Source organism: Myotis lucifugus, unplaced genomic scaffold (genome assembly GCF_000147115.1).
Source record: "Myotis lucifugus unplaced genomic scaffold, Myoluc2.0 scaffold_31, whole genome shotgun sequence".
Classification (NCBI taxonomy): domain Eukaryota; kingdom Metazoa; phylum Chordata; class Mammalia; order Chiroptera; family Vespertilionidae; genus Myotis; species Myotis lucifugus.
In genome coordinates this window covers 1,220,082-1,228,870 of record NW_005871079.1, presented here as the reverse complement: position 1 = coordinate 1,228,870, position 8,789 = coordinate 1,220,082, and positions in this window count along the sequence as shown.

Below are 8,789 nucleotides of genomic sequence, written 5' to 3'. Positions count from 1 at the left end.
ACTTATTACACTTTCAGTCCTATCTACTACTCTGTTGCCTAAAAAATAGTAAATTCTTCATCCCCATGAATAATTAATTTTTAAATATAGTCTTCCAAACCTTTAAGTCATCAGATGTTGAAATTGTGTAGGTAATACATTCTGATAAAAAAAAAAAATCTCAAACCTTGCTTCCCCTTTTTTTCCTCTTTATTAACATTCCCAAAGAGGGATTAAAGTTATTATCTTGGTGCCCACCTTGTTATTTACCTGAAGGAAGGCTGGCAGAAAAATGGTAGCCTATGACAACTTCTTGAAATCAAACTTTTTTATATAATTAAATGAAACTTTAGGACATGGTAAGAACATGGAACTTGGGTTGAAAAAATGATTAAGATAGGGTCTGTCTGACTTTGTTAGTCCTCTGACCTTGGGCAACCAAGCCTTTGGCCCTCTGAGCCTTTGTCTTTATCTGGAATGTAGGGACAAAAAAAAGGCCTGCCTGGGAGGGTTGTCATTAGGATTAAAATGGTGCATAAGAAACTGCCTAACACAGTGGCTCAAAATAGTTAATACATGCTTGTTTTGTGTAACAATCCAGGAGGAGCTGTAAAGATAATGATCCAAGCTCCTACTCAAATTTTGTTATTGTTGTTGTTAACTTAATTCTTATTACATAGTTTTCTTAGCTTGAAAAAAACCAAATAGTACCACAAGGACTTTAACACAAAAACTAGAGTCCCTTACCCACTCCTCACCCCACATTCCTGCTTCCCATCCACTTCCTATTCAGTTAGCATCTTCTCTGGTATTTATCTCTATGTTTGTTGTAAAGAGCACACTTACAATTCTACTTTAAAAAAAATATTCATAGTTGATATTTTTTACTATGAAAGACAGGATTTAACTATTTTACTCTCCTTTCCCAACACACCCTTCCCCTTTACTCCCAGTAAAGACTTAGCAAGGGTTTTTTTCATTCTATATCCAGTGTTTTCAATTTTTATGACTAAGCAAACTTTGCTCACTGCTGAGCCACATAGTAATATTGTCTCCTTTCCTGAGCAACTTTAGGTTATTTGTTTTTGTTGCTGTTGTTTCCATATGCATGGCTTTCCATCTGTCTCTAGCCAGTTTTCTCATACCCTCAGCAGCTCTATAAAGTGTGTCTCAACCCACATGTTCCTATCAGCCCTTCTGCTCCAGTCTGGCCCATTCTGCATAGCTGTCTTTCTGTCCTCCTGTGAGTTCCATCTGCCTCTGTCCTGGGCTTGGTTTCCTGTTCTTTGAAAACCATGTTTCTTCATATTTATGGAACATATTTTCCATCCTTCCTGCAAAAGGGCACATAGGAGATTAAATTTTGAGATATTTTTGGTCCTAAAATTCCTTTATTCTATTCTCATGCCTGATTTAGAATTACTTTCCTCTCACAATTTCAAGGTAATTCCCATGGCTTTCTAGATTTTATTGACTCTTCATCTTATTTCTGAACCCTATTTTCCCTTATCTGGAAGTTTATAGAATCTTCTCTTTTTCCCGGGCCCTTTGGAAATTCCACAATGTTATTCTTTGGTTAGGTCTATCTTCACCAATTGAACTGAGCATTCAGTGGCTCCTTCTACTTGGAAATTTAAGTTCTGCTATTCTGGGAACTTTTCTAATATCAAATTTTAATCATTTTTTCTTTGTTCTCTTTTAATACAAATCTTTGCTACTGATTCTCTGACTTTCTTATATTGTTTCTCCTTTTTTGGTTCTATTTTCCAAGAAATAACCTCACCTTTATCTTCTAATACTTATTTATTTTATTTTTTAATTTTTCTTGTTATATCTTTAACTTTCTAATAATCCCTTGTTTTGATATGCCTTTTGTTATGGTCCCTTTTCTTTCATGCATGAGGTTCTTTATTCCTCTGAGACCATTGAATACACCTACTACCCTTGTTCTTGGCACTGTTTTCTTTGTTGTTGATTTTAGTAGTCTCTGTTTTTCATGTTAGAAATTTCCCTCAAGTCCTGGTAACCCTTGGCTTATTATATTTAAATATAAGGCACCGAATGCAAATTGGAAATTCTTTGTGCTGAGTTGGGACTTACCTACCAGTGGTCTTTTCAGTGGGTACCCAATATTTTGTTTGGATAGCCCCCAAAAGTCAAGATCATTAGGTCTCTGTTGGGTGCACTTTAGAATTTCCAAAGAATAGTCAGTCCTCCAATGTTCTACCTGAAAGTATGTGCAGGGTGAGGTAGGAGTGAACAGGGGTGGTAAGGAGGCTATTTAGCCCAAATAGCCATGTTCTAGCAGCTGAGGGAAGTAAGGAACCTGGCGGATCTCACTGGTCCATGTGTGGACTTTCACTCAATCTCTTTGTTTTCAGTATGATGCCTCAAGCCTTCTTTCATCTGTGGCCTAGAACACAATCCTCTGAGGTTCAGATTTTCAAAAGAATAAACTTCTAGTCTTCTGCCTGGATGGGAGAGGGATAGTTTCCGGGCTATGTGGATAGGAAGAAGAGATGTGGTTCCTCCTTTTAAAGACTTTCAACCCATCATCGCATATGGGCTTGGCCCTACAGCTGCACCTACACCCTCCTTCAAAAATACCTGTTGTCTCCTTTATTTCTAAACTTGTTTACAGTTCAGCAGAGTGAACCAGCTGGTTTCTTGCTGGCTTATGCCACCCTTTCCAGTCCCTTAGCTTGGAACAGCCCCCGGTCAGCTACACCAGTTACCACTCATCCACTTGGAAGCTTTTGAATATGTCATTGGCATCCCTCATGTAGTCCCACCTCCTCCATGCTCTTGTCCTTCTAGGCTATGCCTAATTTTGTTTATTTGTTTGTTTACTATCACCTTAAGAGAATATTTGAGAGGAACCAGGAAAAATGCATATATTCAATCTTCCATTTTGATCAAAAGTTGTATTGATTCAGTCCCCTTCCTATTCCAAAACGGACATATCAAACCTTATCCTAGGCAAAGGTCAGCCTGAGGGGAACCATGGTCCCTTCCTATTCTCATCCTAGGCCCAGGAGTCAAGACAGTATGTCTGCTGAGCCAAAGGAGGCCGACAGAAACAGTTAGTGAATTATCGCTAACTCAAGAAATAATACAGCTATCCCTTCTAATCACCATGAAAAAATGTAAAATAATGTATAATATACATTAATAATAAAGGTAAGGCAAAGAGCAAAAGTTGGAAGCAAAAATGTATCTGTTAGTGGCAAAAGAAATTTAAAAAACAACATTGCCTAGTGAATAAGAGATAAACTTTGCTGAGAAAAGTCTTGGAGAATATATACTATCTGATCATTTCCAATTTTATCTTCATTATTCAGAAAATTTTACATCCCAGATTAGATAAGCTACATACAACATACATGCACACACACCAAAAACAAAAGCAAAAATACTCAATGTCTACTGAGAAATTTTTTAAAGTAAATATATTGTGATTTTAAAAATTCAGATGTTCAGGTACCTACTATGTGCTCAACGGTTATAATAGTTCAGAGTAAAGACCGAGCTAAACTTCTTTGAGTCATATAAAGCCTCATCATTAGAGTGACTTAGGGATAGCCAAATCCAGTTAGTACGCCTTCTTGGTTCTATGGAGCATGCTACAATCTGTGCCAGATGCAATTAAAGAATGGTTCAAATGGCCATCTGTAGAGCTTTGAAGATATCCGTGGGAAATAGGCTGCTTTGCTGTTCATTACTGTTGTAATAAATTAGAGGTGACATTGGTTTAAAAAAAAACAAAACTTCATCATTCTGGTCTGATTGACCAATTAGGGCATTCACACTTGTCATACTGCAGTTGCACAACTGTTGGCATTATTTTTCATCATGTGATGGTTATGGGAAAGATACACAGTGCTTTGTACTCTTGTAATATCTGTACTTCTACCCAAATTTAAGTCTTCATGTATATGTGAGTGTAAATATGTGTGCTTACATACAGAGGTAAAATGGAACAAACCAGTCTCTGGAGCTGAGGAAGAAAGGGCTGATAGTTGAAAAACAGATGTAACACACAGATAACCAGATACCAAGAAGATATAAGATTTGTATGGGCTACCTCATTCTCTTGCATGTAACAAATTATGAGAAGAATCATAATTTGGAATAAGAAATTTACAGTTGCTTGCCAGAAGTTTATTCTTGTCATTTCAAATGTCCAGGGAAACTCTCTTCCATAATAATTCATTAAAAAAACTTATATTGACATAAATATCATAGTGTAAAATTATAATAATTAGATTTGCATCACATGATGCTAGAAAGAAAACTACATGGGGATGTGACACAATTTGGACTTAATAAGATCTGAGACAACCTAAACTAAATCACCTGAACTCATATCCTCAGCCCTCATTCTTTCGAAGCAGGAGCCCAGTCAGCTAGATGTGTTTACAGAAATCCAAATGATGGGTTAGGTAGTCTATACATAAGTATTGGCAAACTCTAGGCAGAATGCTCTTACAGATATCCATGGAGAAGAATGACCCTCCTCCTTTCAACTCAATCTTTGTTTTTATTTCCTCCCAATTATCAGTTATTTTTAAAAATATTTTTTATTGGTTTCAAAGAAGAAGGGAGAGGGAGAGGGAGAGAGAAAACATCAATGATGAGAGAGAATCATTGATCAGCTGCCTCCTGCATGCCCCCTATTGGGGATTGAGCTCAACAGATAATTGAACTGAGACCTCCTGGTTCATAGGTTGATGCTCAACCACTGAGCCACACTGGCCATGCCAATTAGTTATTTATGTTAACACTTCATAAATAAACACAGAAGCTCTCAGAGGACCTCCACCATTGTATCTTCCTCAGGAGTCCTCTCCTTCCCCTCAAGCCATTGTCTCCATTTTCTTCTTCTGAGTGCAGGGTAGCTAAGGTGGTAGAAGTAGGCACCTTATACCTGGGACTGAGGTCAGATGATTAGAATTAATTGGATGCATTTATTTTTAAAAAACACAAGAGGCATAAAACAATAAGGGGGAAATGAAGATAAGCTAAATTGCTGTAAATTTCAGCAATTGTTAAGCCAATAATAGAGTAATTCTTAAATTCTAGATCTCCTTGATTTCCCTTCATAGCATTTCTTCCAAAGATGCTTATATAATACCTACTTTTCAAAGATGACTTGAAGTATAATTTATATTTATTAAAAGAAAGGAAAGACACTAAAGCATGGCTTATAGGTTTGTTTGGGGGGGGGTAATTTGGGATGTTTATGAGTAGTTTGGTAACTGTTTATTTTTTTACTGGTTTTAACTTAATTCTAGTTAAGTGCTTAACACAAATGACATAGTCTAAAGTGTTGTTGGCTAATATCCTGGCTTTAAGTCTAATGCTGTAGATCTATAACACATTTAATTTTATTTGCATTATTCTTGGTGAGTCAGTTATAAGATATGGATTTAAATTTTTTTTAGTCTCTGTGGTGTGCTTTAAATATCATTTTTAAATTAATTTGCACAAACATTAAGGGCCAACTTGTACTTTTCCTTTGCTAAGTGCCAGTAACTTGGGCAGAAACAAGTTCTAATCTTTGCAATCCAGGGGAAAAGAGATGGGCAAAAAATTGGTTGCAGGACAAGTCAGAATGAATAAACTCCGGGTAAAGGCAGAGGTAAATGAGCAGTACACAAGGAAGGAGTGGAGATAATTGGGCAAATTAAGGAAAACTTTGGAGTTTTGAACTAACCTTTGAAGGAGTCAGGTTTTCCTGGGAACGCAACCAAAAAATAAAAGCATACACAAGGCCTGAGAAAAAGCAGAAGCAAATGCTCAAAGGAGTGGTGTCAGTGGTTACTTGGAAGAGTGGCCTATTTGGTGAAGAATGAGGGTCAGTGAGTTCATTAGGAGACAAGGCCGGAAATGTGGTTTGTAGGCAAACTGCATAGGTACTTGAGCACCATGACAAAACCCTGGGACAATAGAGAAGGAGACCAACCCATTCTGCCCTAAAGTTTAAGAACAGTGGTTGTCAACCGGGGTCACTTTTGCTCCTAAGGGACTTTGGCAATGACTGGAGACAAGTGTTGCTTGTCACAACGAGGGCTGGGGATGCTATGGTTTTTAGTTGGGTAGAGGCTATGGATGATGCTAAGCAGCCTTCAAGGGCAGGACAGGACAGCCCACCCACAACAAAGAACTGTTTACCCCAAATGTCCATAGCACCAAGGTTAAGAAATCTCATTTAAGATGTTTTTTATGGCACTGATGTGAATAGAGTAGGGACAGGGAGCTGGGGGCAGAACGGCCGTTAGAAAACTGCAGTGTTGGAGTGGGATAAGGGCACCTAAACGGAGGCAGTGCAGTGGGTTTGATATGTTGCAAGTAAACATCTGTAGCCAACTTTGAGAAACTCAGATCCCAGCCAATGATTAAGAGGAAACATTAGCAGTGTGGCTCAGAGAGTCCTTCAGGGAATTACCTATGATTGTTAATTTTAAAAATGGGATGCTGGAGACCAACTCTCACCTAAAAATCAAGAATCTGTGAGCAAGAGACCATCATGTACATTTTTCACAAACTCCTGGGATAACTTCTAGCAGGATTTTTGCCTCAAGTCACTGATTCCTTAGTTGTTTCCTAATACATCAGGATGCTGATAATTATCTCTAGGATTGTTGTAATTTTTTTAATTAGTCAATTACAAGATTGCATGTCCCTCAGCTCCGTGGCATAGGGACATACACACATTTAGGATGTTGCAAAAACAAAGGAAGAGCTATGTCCTCTGTACACAGGAATTGCGTGTGTATATATGTAAAATGCCATGTCCCTCCTGCAATAAGGGCACCTTAGCCCCATGCTGGGCCATCGCTGTTTCCGCCCTCACATGCCTGGTCAGCACATTCTCAGATGAATGGCTAATTCAGTTCTGCATGCTTTCCCCAGGTCACTGCATCCCAGAGAGAGATCAGATATTTGCCTTCTAGGCTTCTGGGGCTTCCTACACTTTTCTACCAAGAGCCTTTATGAGCATGTTATCAGAGTTCTGTCTAGGTGGGAGTCAGGGTTAGAGGTAACATATATTTTCTTTTGTGTAATTATTTCCCAAAAAGCCCTCCATAACTTAGCACAGCTTTTGTGATAAGAAAAGAATATACACAATAAATTGTAAACAAGCAACTTGAAGAGTTTGCATTTGGGCACTGTCCATGCAAGGGATCATAGTAAACCACACACTCATACAGAAAGACACCCTAGGAAGTCCTTCATTATGAACCATGGCAAAGGATGGAGACTGAAAGAGGATGAATCTCACCATAAATATATATCCTTATATTAAAAATATGTGTTTTAAATACAACCCAAAAACAACTACCCGAATGTTGAAAATCAAGTTCCTTTCAATGAATCCCATGAAGTGAAACATTGGGACATCCAAGACCCATGGATGACAGAACTAACACTGTAACCATGTCCAAATGCAAAATACTAGTAACTCCTGCGATCCTGCCCCTGAAAGAAATGGAAGTTTTCAGCTCTGTGTACTTCTCCTACAAATCAGCCCTCTTCCAGAGATGAACATACCCTATCTTAGAAGCCAGGCAACTCTGCCTTGCACAGGCAGGAGTGAGTGTGATAAGATCAGAGGGCACAGGCTCTGGGTTAGAAAAGCTGGCTTTCAATCCTGCCTTTGCTAGTTGCTAGTGGTGTGACCTTGACCGACTCACATGACCTCTGGGAATGTCAGTTTCTTACACCATCAGGCTCAGGTGCGGCACATGAGATGCTGTGCTTGAGATCTGGATCTCTGAACTAGGAAGAAATAAGGGGTTTTGGTTCATTTTGCCTCATGTGATTTTATTGTTACATTTCTTAGCTGTGCTGATGAGAATCACGTAAGTCACTTCAGGAGAGGGGAAACTGACTAGGGCTGGAATAAGAAAATCCTCAGGAAGCAGGGCTACTCTCTTCATCACTCTGTCTTTCATAGGCTACTGATTTCTCTGTCATACACAGCATTTCTGCTTCTGACTGCACGGGGGCTACAGAGGACTCTCATGCATATGTTCCCCCCTCTCAATTTCTGCTTATGCATAAGTGTTGGCTATTTGGAACTTTTCCTACATCAACACTTCTCTGCATCAGTTCCTCATGGCTCCTAACTTATTTTCTCTAAATTTCTAAGAAAAAGAAGATGATCATCTTCTTTTTGGGAGCCAGTCCATAAGTCAAGGTAGTTGCCAGCCTATGAATTTTTTTGCTCTGGAGTGAAGTACCAGCAGTGGTCTGCTGGTCTATTCAGTTATGACCACTGTGGGTGGGTGAGGATGTGGTATCTTCATAAAAATGGCCACATGTGAACAGGCAGAAGCTGACAGATTTCTGGGAAGTACACTGGTTTGAGTATTGCTCTATAACTCCTGGCTTTAGCACACTTACACATAAACCCTTTTGAGGTGTGTTACTACCCTATTATATATGGAACATTGTCTTGGAAAATGGATCCATGGTTAAAAAGGTACCCAATCTAAAACAAAGTCTCCACTCACTCAAATAAAGGACTAGATTCAGGCTTCATTCTCCTTTGTTCTTTTTGATGTTGTGAAGTCATTTGGGACAGTTGCCACGACCTGCAAGCATGCTTGAAAAATCACTTAGTAGAGGAACACTTCCAAGCTCATTCTATGAAGCCAGCATCACCCTAATACCAAAACCAGGTAAAGACATCACAATGAAAGAGAATTACAGGCCAATATCCCTCATGAACATAGATGCCAAAATCCTCAACAAAATCTTAGCAAATCGGCTCCAGCAGTACATCAGAAGGATCATACACCATG